Below are 15,041 nucleotides of genomic sequence, written 5' to 3' on the forward strand. Positions count from 1 at the left end.
GAATCCCTCTTGCTAGCATCCATCTTGGCTGAGCGATGCGTGCGCCACCAGGAAAGACTCTGAATTAGAATGATTGGCCAAAGACTACCCGGAAATGAATCCCATCACCATAAAACCCAAGACTGCGAGCCACGCGGCAGAGCAGCTCTCCTGGTGTTATAGCCACGCTTTCCGGGAAACAGACTCACTCAGAAGGACAATGCAGAGAGTGGAGTGCAGTTTATTACGCCGGCGGGCCCAAGGCAGAGTCTCCTCTTAGCCAAGGACCCCGTCCAGCATTTGTGAAAATCTTTTATACCCCATGCGTACGTGTCTAAACCCACCACCTGCCCCATGTGTACGTGTCTTAAACAGTCAATAGTCAATAAGCCCGCAGTTACATTCCAACCAGTTAATAATCGATAAGCCTGTGATTACATCTTGACAGATACGAAAAAAAGTTTATGACCTGTCCGGAGACAGGTGTGATTACGGTATGCTTCCTCTTAGGCAATGAGTAGCCTGGATGTGATCTTCAGGATTCCTCTGTCTGGAGGGGGTCTTATCCTTCCATTGTCGTCCTCACAGGCACTAAGCAGAGAGTTCAGAGTCCACTGGAGAGGCAGTGGAGCACAGCCAGCATGGACAGGCCTGAGATGGAGTTCAGGCCCTATGAATTCCTTCTTCATTCCCCCCTCTTGATGCTCTTAGTTTCCACAACGAGCATCACTCATTGAGATATATTGTACCTTAGCCCTCCTGTCACCCACATGAGAGAATGCTATCAACCTCTGAGTTACAAAATTCACAAGACATTGTAGGAAGCAGGGCCCACAGAGCAGTATGATCAAGATTACTATAACAACAGTCACAATGGTTTTCCACCAGTCTCCCTTTACCCAGGAGAGAACTGAAGTCCAAAAGGGAATATTTTCATTAGACATGGCTTTCACTTGATTTTGCCTATCCTTCAAGGCAGTAGATACATTTCCAGACAGGTCAGGGATGTACACGCAACATTCGACTTTAATTATGGCGCAAGTCCCTCCTTGGGCTGCTGTGAGTATGTCTAATGCCACCCTATTTTGAATTACTGCCTTCCTTATCTGAATTTGTTCTTCATTCAAAGCTTGAATGGCTTTTGTGCTGTCTAAGAGGGCCTGTTTAGTGAAATTAGTTAAGGCCTCTACCTTAACCATGATATCCGTTGTCCCTACAGAGGGTACAAACAAGGCAGCAAGATAGTCATACCATTGGAACACAGATCGTGTCCATCTTGCATGCAGATAAGGCAGGTTTACTGGAGGCTGGTGTAGGCCAGGCTTAATACTGCCATGGGCGAAAAGCAAATCCTAATGTGCAACGCCCCACCCAGCCAACTGGTAACCATGGCCATAAGTTAAGCCCACAGAGCCACTGGGTCCCATTGGGGGCTACCCAGCGGATTCCAGGATTATATTTCCAGTCGGAACCGGGCCCCTGAACAGACTGATTGGGGTGATAGGTAACTTCCAAGATTTGTTTACATTGTTCAGGGGGCAAATAACCCATATATTTTAATTCTTTTGGGTCTAGGGGGTGGTCTCCAAATCCAACTTTCTGTTCTTTTTGTTCCCAGCAAATAGTAGCAGGGGTAACCAACTGTCCTTTCTCAGGAGTCATCCAGAAATATTCATCCCAGACCTGGTAGTATTGCTCAAGGTACCGGGAGGCCTGTCCCCCTTTTGTTAAGGGAGCCCTTTTCCTCTTTAATTTTCATATATGAGGTATAAGCCTTTGTTATCTCCATAAGGCTGGTGTTCATGTTAAATGTAACCCTATGTCCCTGGCCCATTGATGGCTTCTTCTTACACCAGGAGAGCAAAGAAAGGTTATGATTGTTGAGAGAGAAAAAAGTTCCTTTCTGTTGCTCTAAGAAGGAACACAGTGGTATAAAGTCCCCATAACGGAGTGGCGATACCCACCAGGGGAGTCCATCCATTACTGACAGGGGCATGGCCCCACATACCCAACAGTTGGAGGAGTTGTGGAAGTTCGCATAAGAATGTGCCCACAAGATGAAGACGTTGTCCTGTGCAGGAACACTGGTCAGGTTCAGGATTGCGTTGAAGAGGCCGAGCAGCAGGAGTCATTTACCCAGCTCCATCCTGTAGAGGGCTCGTCTGGGATCTCCTTCTCTTCTTCCTCTTCAGAATGATCTTGGTTCCCCGTGGGTCGGTGGGGTCCTTCTGGGTGGTCCACTCAGCGTCTTCCGGGTCAGCGTGGTATGCCTTCTTCGCTCTGGTGTGATGGATCAAGGGACAATACCTGCAACTTTAACTGCAGTAGGGGTAGTTAGAATAACATAAGGGCCCTTTCACCAAAGGGCTAGCAAATCATGTTTCCAATCTTTGACCCATACTTGGTCACCAAGTGTAAACTCATGAATCTGTTCCCCAAGGGGGAACGGCACCCTTTCTTGTACAAACTTAGTTACCCGATTTATTACCTTACCCAGTTCCATCTGCTGTGAAATCCTATCCCCCCTTACCTGAGGCAAATTTGTTGACACCTGTTTTATTATGGGAGGAGGCCTCCCATACACAATTTCGTGCGGAGAATAGCCTTGGGACTGTGGGGTCATCCTGTGTCTGAGCAGAGCCATTGGAAGCAAGTCCACTCAGGAGCAGTCAGTCTCTCTGATCCACTTGGAGAGTCCCTTTAAGTGTCCAGTTGGTTCATTCCACCATCTCAGAACTCTGGGCCTATATGCAGTGTGCAGTTTAAAGTTTTGCTTACTTGTTATACTAAATCAGCTACAAAAGCCGGGCCATTGCCTGATTCAGTGCTGATAGGAAATCTAAATCTAGGAACCATTTCCCTAATCAGGCACTGGGATACTTCTGATTTTCTTTCAGTCCAGGTAGGAAAAGCTTTTACCCATCTCAAGAATGCACATACCATGACCAGCAGGTAACGGTAGTGTCGGTGAGGTTTCATTTCAGTGAAGTCCACTCCCAGGTGTTCAAGGGGCAGTGTGCCTTTCAGTTGAATACCCAGAGGTTTTTGTCTGAATATCCAAGAGGCAGCATTAACCTGTGAGCAGTCAGCATGGCCTAGGTGGGTCGCTTGGTGTGTCTGGCTTACCAGAGTGTGTGCCAGCTCCTCCGGTACCAATAATTTGCCACTTGGCAATTCCCACCCTCTCTTTTCAGTCTTGATGGCCCCTTCCACTTTGGAATACCCCAGAGCTGTTGTCCCTGTTTTATCAGACGAGTGCCATCAGTATATAGGACCCAATTAGAGTCTGGAACCTTGAGTCCTTCTTTAAAACAAACCCCAGATACCTTACCTCCTCTTTGTAGATCTGTGCCTTCTTCTTCGACACCCGGTAACCTGCTTTCATCAACCGCTGGAGCAGTGCATTTGTCCCTTTCCAGCAGTGCATTTGTCCCTTTTTCCTTGGTCTCAGGCAGCCAGCAGCATGTCATCCCCCTATTGTAGGAGCTGACATCCATACTCTTCCGGATGGAATGAGTCCAGATCAGAAGCCAGGGCTTCCCCAAAGATGGCTGGGAAGCTTTTAAACCCTTGTGGGGGAGTCCAGATGAGCTGTTGTTTGGTGCTCCCCACTGGATCTTCCCATTCAAAGGCAAAGATGGGCTGTGACGCTGGGGCGAGGCGTATGCAGAAGGCATCCTTGAGATCTAGGCAAGTGTAAACTTTAGTCCTCGGTGGGAGGAGGCTAAGCAAGGTATAGGGGTTTGGAACAGTGGGGTGTGAAGTCACAGTAGCCTGGTTGACTAGCCTGAGATCTTGTACAGGCCTACAGTCCTGTCCTCCTTCCCTGTTGACTGGCAGGATTGGCGTATTCCAAGCCGACTGGCACTCTACTAGAATGCCTGCTTGTTTCACTCTATTGATGTGGGGCAATATGCCGGCTCAGGCCTCCATCCATAGCGGGTACTGGCGCCCTCTAACCGGGATGGTGCCTGGTTTGAGTTCCATTATCACTGGGGCGTGATGTTTAGCCAGCCTGGGGGGAGGGGGTGTTGTCTTCCACCCAGACCTCAGGGAATAATTGAGTTAACTCCCTCATGCTCTTCTGGCCCACCCGGTTCTGCCTTCAGAGGCTCATGCAACCTCCACTCATCTTGGGTTGGTATTGAGAGAGAGGGTAAATAAGTCATAGAGTCCGTCCAGAAGGTGGGCCTCTCCTCAGGGGAGAAAGTCACTTGTGCTCCTAGTTTGGAGAGCAAGTCTCTTCCCAACAGGGGTACTGGGCACTCAGGAATGTAGAGGAATTCATGAATCACTTGGTGCCCCCCATCTGACATTTTCTGGGCTGGCAAAACGATTTAGTCATCTCTTCTCCCGATACCCCAGTTACATCGGTAGTCTTTTTGGACAGTGGTGCCACAGGTTTTGTTACTACCGACAGTTCTGCTCCTGTATCCACCATGAAGTCAATGTTTTGGTCCCCCACTTTTACGGTTACCATGGGCTCTCAGGGACCTGATATCTCTGAGCCCTGGCAGCCCTAGTTAATTTCCAGGTCAGCAAGCCCCACAACTGCGGGAGCTTCCTCTTCCTTCCTTGCCTTAGGGCATTCATTCTTCCAGTGGCCAAAAGCTCGGCGCCAGGCACACTGGTTTGGCTGTAACGGGCCCAGGGCCTCCCTTGGGACCGGCTGAAGGACTGTCCTGTCCCTGGGGCAGATGAGGTTTTCTGGAGGGCCCGAGATAGACTTTCCCAGAGCAGCAGCTTGCACTATAAGTCTCTTGTCTGTTCTCTTTCGTTCCCTCCAGCTCTCTGGCAGAGCGCGGTCTCTGCTTAATTCCGACGTCTCCCTCCCCCTCTTGTCAGTACTCACCGGGAGAGGCGGGTATAGCTTGGGCGGTTCGGCTGGAGCCGGATCCTGGAAGTGTTGGCCAGAGGCTTCTGTCACCGGGATCGGAGCCTGCCCAAACGGCGGCTCTATGAACTCCGGGAAAGCTGGCGGAGGAGTAGAGGCTGTTGCAGAAACTTCACCTGGCCCTGGATCGGGCATTAAGGCGGCCTCCGGTCCTGGTGGAGCACTGGGAGGCAGGCGTGTCATTATCCAGCATGGGGGAGGGGTCAGGTCATCCCCGTCCAAATCCTGTAGAATTTCCTTTTTTATCATCAGTCAATTTTTGTGCCCTTAATATTTTTCCCTTTCCCTTCCGGATACAGAACCTTGTCCAAGTAGGAGGGTCTCAAGCTAACCCTAGCCATGAGTCAATAGATGGGTATTGATCCAGGTGTCCTGGCTCTCCTGTGACTACTGTGTAGATTGCTTCCACTATTTTTAAGTTCACGGTGTTCTCTGGTGACCATCCTGCTCCCATAGGGGGCCATTCGACCTCACAGAGTATGTGGAGGCAGTTAGGCTTCATCTTCACCCCATAGTCTCCTCCTAATCCCTTCTTTAAAATTTTCACTCCAATACAGTTGCCTTAGATTCACTTCCCCCCATCTTGCTTACCTTCTCAGACCTTCTTCTACTTTTCCTTTTCGTTCTGTCTACGAAGTTCTCAGTACCCTATGTACTTCTGATATTTCCACTCAGTGACACTTAAATTGCCATTCTGCCTCCTTCCTAATTGGGGTGAGAAGAGCCTTACCTGCCATATCCCAGAGGGAGAAGGGGGATCAGCATGTCTTCACCTGTTGGTCAGCACAGCTGAACCAGAACATCACATGGTCCGAGACTGTTTTTCCCTTAAAGTCCATTCTGCCTTGGTGGGCTTGATCAGGTGTGGATGAAAACACAGATGGGTTAAATATCTCATGTCCCAGGCCATCTCCGGAAAAGCCAATTCATACTCACTTCTGTTTCCCCCTCCTTCTAGCCTAACAATTCCCGGGGGGCGGGGGGTGTGTGTGTCAAGAATTTCACAGCAGACAGGACACCTCCTGGGGGAGGGCAGAATACGAGCATACAAGGACCAATTTCCTATCCTAAAAATCTCCTGGCGATCGCTTGGTAATAATTTTCCCCAAGACGGCGTGGACACACCTCCTAAATGTCCTTCACAAATTTCCTTCCTAAACCCTAGCACGCTCGTCGACCTGTGTACCAAGCAATCGCCACCTGCCTATTCCAGGCTCCTGTGGGTCCCCGCTCCTTCTCGTCCCTCCCAGGGGGGTGATCAGGCCCCCTCTTCCACCCTACTGGGTGGGCTCCTCCTCACCTGAGCGCTCAGTTCCCTGCTGCCGTCCACTACTTGCCAAAGCGAAGAAACCGGGCTTTGAAAGGCTGAATTCTTCCAGAGGGGCGAGGCGCCTTCCCCCCTCTAGGAGATTCAAGCCACAAAGCCTCGGGGTGGCCTCAAATGAGACCTGTCTCCTCAAAGTGAGGAGTTTCCCGGCCCATGCACCAAATGTTATAGCCACGCTTTCCGGGAAACAGACTCACTCAGAAGGACAATGCAGAGAGTGGAGTGCAGTTTATTACACCGGCGGGCCCAAGGCAGAGTCTCCTCTTAGCCAAGGACCCCATCCAGCATTTGTGAAAATCTTTTATACCCCATGCCTACGTGTCTAAACCCACCACTTGCCCCATGTGTAGGTGTCTTAAACAGTCAATAGTCAATAAGCCCGCAGTTACATTCCAACCAGTTAATAATCGATAAGCCTGTGATTACATCTTGACAGATATGAAAAAAGTTTATGACCTGTCCGGAGACAGGTGTGATTACGGTATGCTTCCTCTTAGGCAATGAGTAGCCTGGATGTGATCTTCAGGATTCCTCTGTCTGGAGGGGGTCTTATCCTTCCATCGTCGCCCTCACAGGCACTAAGCAGAGAGTTCAGAGTCCACTGGAGAGGCAGTGGAGCACAGCCAGCACGGACAGGCCTGAGATGGAGTTCAGGCCCTATGAATTCCTTCTTCACTGGGTTCCCTTACCCTCCTGCTCTCCACCCGGGTGCCCTTTCCCAATAAAATCTCTTGCTTTGTCAACATGTGTCTCCTCGGACAATTCATTTCCGAGTGTTAGATAAGAGCCCAGTTTCGGGCCCTGGAAGGTGTCCCCCTTCCTGCAACAAAATAAGGCAGTCAAAGAAGGACAAATACTTCATTAAACTGAAAGCAGCTATTTTGCCCCTTTCCTGTTCACCCATTGTGAGAAATGGAACTTGATGTGGTCCATTTTCAGGATGAAGTAGCTGGCCTTGCATGGAAAATTATTAACAAATGATTTTCCACTCAGAGCTAGCTAGTTTTGTCTTGGAAAATTACTGACAAACTAGTGTTGCCAAACAGCTTATACCTGGAGAGTCCCTAAGTTAACAGGATGTTTGGGAAGGGAAAAACTAAAGTCCTTGTTGAGAAATGTGGGCTTAGCAGGGGAAAGGAGAAGCAAGAGACTTTGGTGATGTCCAGGAAAATCATAACTCCATAGTACTCAGCCAGTGAGGAACCAGGGAGGGATCTTCGTACCAGGGAAAAGAGTGCTTGCTGTGACTGGCCACCAGACACCCAATCCTGCAAGACTGTCATTAAAAATCTCACTTCCTCAGTGCTTCATATCTCCAAGTCCATCCCTAGGTTTTGGGCTGGTGAGTGTGTTTCTCATATGATCCCTGTTCTCTTCTAAACTTAAAAGAACCTAATTATACAAATGTGGTCATTAAGCAATTGAAACTAACTCCTGAAATATGCTCTCCTGAAGGCATACCGGGCTTTGTCTAACTTGTTGATTCTTTTCCTAGAGAAAAAGAAGACTAGCTCTCTATGTCCAAAACCCACTCAAAGCAACCCTGCAGGCAGATCACTCAAGATAAACATCTGAAGAAAGAGCCAGGCTATCTGCACACAATGGAGATGCAGAACCCAAACTCCTGCCTCAGTGACTCACTGATATTCTCCCCCCTGCATCTTTCCCTTTAAAAACTGTGAAGGCTGAGCAGAATCTTTTGAGTTGACCTCTGCCCATGAGTCCACTGTCTTCCCAGATTGCCAGCTTTTCTGATTAATGCATCTGTCTTTTCTACTGACACTTGCCTCTTGAATTATTGGTATAGGAGTGCCAAGCAACCGAAGCTGGGTTTGGTTACAATACCACCTAGATGAAATATATTAAATAGTCAAATATACAGGAGCAGAGAATAGAATGGTAGGAGAGACTGGGCAAGGGAAAAATGGGGAGTAGCTATTAAATAGGTTTAAAATTTCAGAAATGCATGATGATTAAGCTCTAGAGTTTGGTTTTATAACAGTGTGCCTCTAGTTAATAATACTGTCTTGTACACTTAAAAATGTAAGGGAGTGAATCTCGTGTGAAGTGTTTTTAACACATACACAATGTCAAGACAAAGAAAAAGTAAGTTAATAAATAAGCTATATAATTTCACAGCATGAGCTTCATGAAGGACATAAACCAGGATCATGTATTATAGGGGTGGACTCCATCATATTAACTGGCCAGGAAAAGTCTCTCTGAAGAGGTGACAATTTAGTTGAGACTAAGAAATTGCTTTTGGAATATAATACTATAGCTTCAGTATTTTGTGAAATCAGGTTTCAGCTATATTTATCATGTTTTTCTAGAGCAAATGGGTAACTCAGAAGATATGCTAATTCAGAATTTTTTTTAAAAAGTTGAAGTGAACTATATTTTATTCAAGAACATACTTCAAAATCCTTAACTCTAAATATAAAATATGTAACATATCCATCAACTAACCTAATCAAGGATGTTAAAAATAACATAATTCTAGATGCATGTAAATGAAGCAATTAAAATGCAAAATAAAAATGAAGAAGCAATTCTGAAGTTATGTTAATGTTCACATGTTTATACATTGGTTTCTGAAATCTACATATGTTGTTGCTTCCTCTTCTTCTATCAATACCTTTTTCAAAAGAAGCTTTGGTGGCATTTTTCAAACAACTTGCAAAATACTTTACCTAACCCGTGAACATTAAAATTACACTGGGAAAGAAGTAAAGAGAATGATTTTCTCTTTCAATGAAGACTTGGTTTCTCAAAATTGCAAAATTGTAGAGATTTTGCAATTGTATTGTTGCAATTTAAGAAAGATGCAGTTGAGATTGGAAGAGTGACTAGAAGGTTAACAGATGACCAGAGGATGAATCTGATTTTATATATTAAAAAAGAGAAAAAAAGTGGACTAAATACTTGGACTTTTTAGCAGATCGGATGAAGATCCAAGGGATTGTTAGAGCTAACTGAAAGAAATGAATACTATTAACATTTTTATATTACTTTCAAATTTATAGAATAATTTCATGACCTATATCAATCTATTCTCATAATAATAGTAGATTAATATGCTTTGCCAGTTTCATAGGTAAGACAGCTATATCTCAGGAGAAGTGAATTTAATTGGGAGAGACAATATGGTTAGAGATGGGGCATGGGTTTGAATGCAATACTTGTATTTTAATTTCAAAATTCCATCAGTTACATCATTAGCAATTAAAAAGGTATGGACACTTCTTAATCTAAGAGCTTGTTTCTGTAGTGTCTATTTTTGCTATTAAATTTTGTATAGGGAAATAAAAGCTTTCTGAGTTTTTTATGATTAATTTAGTTTTATGACTGTAAGTTAGTACATGCCAGGAATTCTTGGAACTTCTCAAGATGCCTAAATAACTGACAAGACTGACATCTATCTTTTCCACTTATTTTCTATATTTATTGATGTTCATGCTTACATCTATTCTATAGGTTATTTTAAATCAAAATTACTTACTATAAAGCATCTTCAGTATTAAATAATTTTTAAAGGGACAAATTCTAAAAAGAGAAGCTACTTCAGCTAAATAGAGGGTAATAGTTACAAACACTGGAAAAACCAAAAGGAGGAACTCAGCAACAACTCAGGGACTGACAGTTGCAGGAGGCTGCTGCAACTACTAGGGACAGAGGTACGAAGGGAGAGAATTATATGACCCTGTGCAGGAAGTGGAAGCTGAGGCTGCCCTGTGAGCTGGAGCCATGATGGCTGGTCACCCAAGGAGCTGTCTGAAGTATGGAAGCACGGAGGAGAAACAGCCATTGCCAGAGACCCTGGTAAAGAGTAAAGAGAAAAAGAGAGACATACTCTACCTTCTCCTTTCTATCCATCCTCCAATCTTACCCTGGTATTCTCTAATTAGCCAAAGCTTCCCTGGTGGCTCAGATGGTAGAGCATCTGCCTACAATGCGGGAGACCCAGGTTCAATCCCTGGGTTGGGAAGATCTCTTGGAGAAGGGAATGGCACCCCACTGCAGTATTCTTGCCCGGAAAATCCCATGGTTGGAGGATCCTGGTAGGCTACAGTCCTTGGGTCGCAAAGAGTCAGACACAACTGAGCGACTTCACCTTCTTTCTTTCTTTCATTTAGAGAAAAGAGAGACCAAGATACATGATGTGCAGAGCTGAGCTCTCTGCTTTTAAAAGAAGAAGGAGAAGGAAGATGAGGAGAAAATACAGAAGGTGTGGAAGGCAACAACCCAAATAAAGAGATAAACTGAGGCAAGCTTGCGTTTATTGAATTGAATTGAATTATTCAAGAATAGCAGAAGAATTGCAATTCAGGAACTATGAACCCATAGCAAGCTACAGGCCTGGAAAATTTCGGGTGGGCAAGGAGTGCAAAGAAGGTAAAATATTAGGTTAGTGCAAACATAATCACAGTTTTGCACTGTGAATTTTAAATCATTATAACTAGGCTCAAACACATCTTTTTAAATCAAAATAGGAGCCATTACCATCAACACTTTTTTGCCAAGGAGAAATGTTTGTTTATTCCTGTAGTGTAAAAACCCATGCATTGGGATTCAATGAACTCTTGGAAAGCATTTCTGCATCCTGTTGGTTGTGGGAGCATCTTCCCTGCAAAATTGTTGAGATGTTTGAAGAGGTGGTAGCTGTGTGGTGAGAGGTCAGGTGAATATGACAGTTGAGGCAAAACTTTGTAGCCCAAATTGTTTGACTTTTGAAGCATTGATTGTGTGAAGTGAGATCGGTTGTTGTCATGGAGAAGAATCGGGCCCTTTCTGTTGACCATTGCTGGCTGCAATGTTGCAGTTTTCAACGCATCTCGCCAATTTGCTGATCATACTTCTCAGATTATTTCTCAGATTATTTTCCCTGGGATTCAGAAAGCTGTAGTGGATCAGACTGGCAGCAGACCACCAAACAGTGACCATGACATTTTTATGGTGCAAGTTTGGCTCTATTAAGTGCTTTGGAGCTTCTTCTTTGTTCAGTTACTGAGCTGGTCACATTGGTTGTGATATAAAATTCACTTTTTGTCATGCAACATAATGAAATGGTTCATTGTTGTTGCACAGAGTAAGAGCAGAAGACACTTCAAAATGAAGATTTTTATTTGTTTGTTTTCAGTCAGCTCATGAAGCACTCAGTTATGGAGCTTTTCGCCTTTATAATTTGATTCAAATGCCAAGTGACTGTAGAATGGTTGATGTTAAGTTCTGTTGTGAGTTGTCTCCACTGCTTTATGATCCATTTTGAACTCAAATAAGAAAATCGCTCAAATGTGCTTCTTGTCTAATAAAATGTCCATAGTCTAAAGTAAATATAAAATACACAGCAAGCAATGTCATTTGCAAAGAACATAAAATGAGAAATGTGTATAAAAATGGTGTCTAATATAACCACATTTATTACTTAAGAATACATTCCAATATCAAACAGCAACGTTCAACAATGCAAAATCACAATCACTTCTGCACCAACCTAATACTGACTTATTTGAAAAGACCCTGATGCTGGGAAAGATTGAAGGTGGGAAGAGAAGGGGACGACAAGGATGAGATGGTTGGATGGCATCACTAACTCAAAGGCATGAGTTTGAGTAAACTCTGGGAGTTGGTGATGGACAGGGAGGCCTGGCGTGCTGCAGTCCATGGGGTTGCAAAGAGTTGGACACAACTGAGCCACTGAACTGAACTGAATACATGCAGTGTTAAAGGAGTAAGTTCATTTGTTGAGGATAGGGGGAGAGACCCTGGGCAGATATTCCTGGGCGAGGCGATAAATTTTGGTCTCCTCTGAATCAGGTAATCAGAGACTAAGTTCTTAAGATCATTCTTCGGAGGGTGCATGCTGAGATTCTCCATTTCATATCATCTACTTAAAAAAGATATACAATGTTAGAGTTGTGAGTTAAGTTTTATCTGGGGCAGAATGAGGACTGCAGCCTGGGAGACAGCACCTCAGAGAGCTCTAAGAAACTGCTCCAAAGGCAGGGGTGAGGGGGTGGGTGGGGGGAGATCAGTACATACGTGATTTTGGTGAAAGTGGAATACATGCAATCAAGTACATATTTTTCCAGAAGGTTTCTCCTAGTCTTCTGAAGCTTATGCTAGTTATGAGGAGCAGTCACCACCATGAAGGATTTTAGTGCTTTTCTAGATACAAGAATTGGGCTCATAAAACTGGTTTCTGAAAATATCTGAGCATCTGAAGACCTGTCCTGCCAGTTTTCCCAGAGCACAGAGTACCTCATTTGCACTTTCCACCCTGAACTCCTTTCAGGGAGTGTTGAAGGTCAGCAGCTGTGGCAGCACATGATTGAATCCTTACAGAGGTAGATGGCAAGCAACCATGGCAAGTGCCAATTTGTAAAGCTGACAACATCATCTGGTATCTCACTTTAGATTGAAGTCCTGGCACAGGGAGAAGAGAAGGAGAAAGAGTAAGTAAAGGAGAACTGGAGGAGAAAGTTGGAGGATGGGGAAGGGGGAGAAAGGGACAGCAGCTGAAGGGAGCAGTGAGGACTGGATATGAGGGAAAAATCAGACAAATGGTGTGGACGATTATGGCATCCGGAAATAAGCATTTTTGAAGGTAAAATCCTTCAATTGATATTCTTTTAGACTTCTATTTCCTTCTCTTTCTAGTCCCTCTCCCAGTTTTATTGAGAAATAATTTACATATATTACTGTATAAGTTTAAGGTACACACCATAATGGCTTAAAATTTTACATACATTGTAAAATGAATATCGCAGCAGGTTCAGCTGATATTCACCTTTTCATATTGATAAAATAAAAAGAAAAGAAAGACAAAGAAAAACAGTTCTTACAATGAGATTTCTTAGGATTGAGCCTCAATAACTTACATAGTAGTGTTTGATACAGTCATCATGCTGTGTTTAATAACGAGTACTTGTTTATATTACAACCAGAAGTTTGCACATTTTGACCATCTTTCTCCATCTCTGGTGACCACGAGACTGACCTTTTTTTCTGTGAATTTGGTTTTGGGGTTTGTTTTTCAGTTTCACATATATGTGAGATCATACAGTATTGCCTTCTTCTGTCAGACTAATTTCACTTAGCATAATGCTTTCAGGTACATCTATGTTGCAACCAGGATTTTCTTATATTTTGATGGTTGGATAATCCATTATAATATTCATAGGAACATGATTTATAATTAACTTGAGAGTGAAACTTGCTCAGTCATGTCTGACTCTGCAATCTCATGGACTCTACCCTGCCAGACTCCTCTGTCCATGAAATTCTCCAGGACAGAATACTGGCATGGGCAGCCTATCCCTTCTCTAGCGGATCTTCCCAGCCCAGGAATCGAACCAGGGTCTCCTTCATTGCAGATGGATTCTTTACCAGCTGAGCTATCAGGGAAGACCATAATTAACATAAGAATTATATATTCCTTAAAGGCTGAAAGATTTTACCTTTGAAATGTTGAGGAAGAGTTTTTTGACAAATTTCTAAATTATTTTTAAGATTTTGGCCCAATTTAATTTTCTAAATCTCATTGAGTAGGTTTCTATTTCCTAAAAATACATAGATTTGACTCACATGTGGATTCAACAACTCATTTTTAATGATGTAGAAAAAAATTGTACATAAGATTTAATTTTGCAAGAAAATATTTTGAGACATTGCTATCTTCTTGAACAGTGTAGAAACTGGAACAGAACATATTTGACATATAAAATTTCTTATCCAGCATATTAAAGAATCAATTTTAATTTCTTCCTTGAATACACTCTCATATCTAGGAGTAACAAACCACACTGGTATTCTAATACATCACATTTTCTAAGGGTAAGTTGTGCCTACAAAATTGAGTTTTATCCTATAGTGGCCTGGAACTTAATGGTCCCACACATATCTAGTCAGCATACTTGCTGTCTTTTAAAATTAGTAGCTCAATATCTACCTAAAGCCTCTAAAGAATAAAGCTTATGCTCAGAACCCTGGGCCTTTTACTTTTCCTGAGACTCAATATTTGCAGCCCTGCTTCTATGGAAACAGTCACTCCATGTCTCATCTTTTACAAAATAGGGTGTCTTAAACTGCAATCTCTTTTAAAAATATCACAAGGGTTAAGATTTAAAGTCTTTTTACCATGCTTAAATATTAAAAGGTAACTAACTCGCATATATATAAAAATGTAACTGCATTGGAAATATAGGTTGCAAACTACCAAGGGCAGGATCTGTGCTTAATAAGCACCAATAAAGCTTAAATTTTTCATTAAGATTTAAATTTGTGTTAGTTAGTTCTTTGAAATTTCACAGTTTATTTCTTAAAGTGTCTGACTAATGCCCCAGTTGGTAGTTTCTTTGACTTTCAACCTCAAAACTGCAAGCCTCTTTACCACTAACAAGAGCAGTTGTTGTTTGTTATTCAGTCGTGTCCAACTCTTTGCAACCCCATGGACTGCAGCTTGCCAGGCTTCCCTGTCCTTCAGAATCTCCCAGAATTTGCTCAAACTCATGTTCATTGAGTCGGTGATGCTATCCAACCATCTCATTCTCTGTCATCCCCTTCTCCTCCTGCCTTCAATCTTTCCCAGCATGAAGATCTTTTCCAATGAGTTGACCAAAGTACTGGAGCTTCAGCTTCAGCATCAGTCCTTCCAATGAATATTCAGGGTTGATTTCATTTAGGATGACTGGTTTGATCTCTTTGCTGTCCAAGGGACTCTCAAGAGTCTTCTCCAGCACTACAGTTCAAAAGCATCAGTTCTTCAGCACTCAGCTTTTTATATTGTTCAGCTCTCACATCCGTACATAACTACTGGAAAAACCATAGCTTTGACTATAT

General features: G+C 43.6%; 1 non-coding gene across 1 annotated transcript; it reads left to right on the forward strand.

Annotated features, from left to right (window-relative positions):
- Positions 1-10,116: 10,116 nt before the first annotated feature.
- TRNAC-ACA lies at positions 10,117-10,188 on the forward strand. The gene has a single exon. It is a non-coding gene; the product is annotated as a tRNA-Cys (tRNA).
- Positions 10,189-15,041: the final 4,853 nt, after the last annotated feature.

The sequence above is a fragment of the Cervus canadensis genome, chromosome 29, assembly GCF_019320065.1.
Source record: "Cervus canadensis isolate Bull #8, Minnesota chromosome 29, ASM1932006v1, whole genome shotgun sequence".
Taxonomy (NCBI): Eukaryota; Metazoa; Chordata; class Mammalia; order Artiodactyla; family Cervidae; genus Cervus; species Cervus canadensis.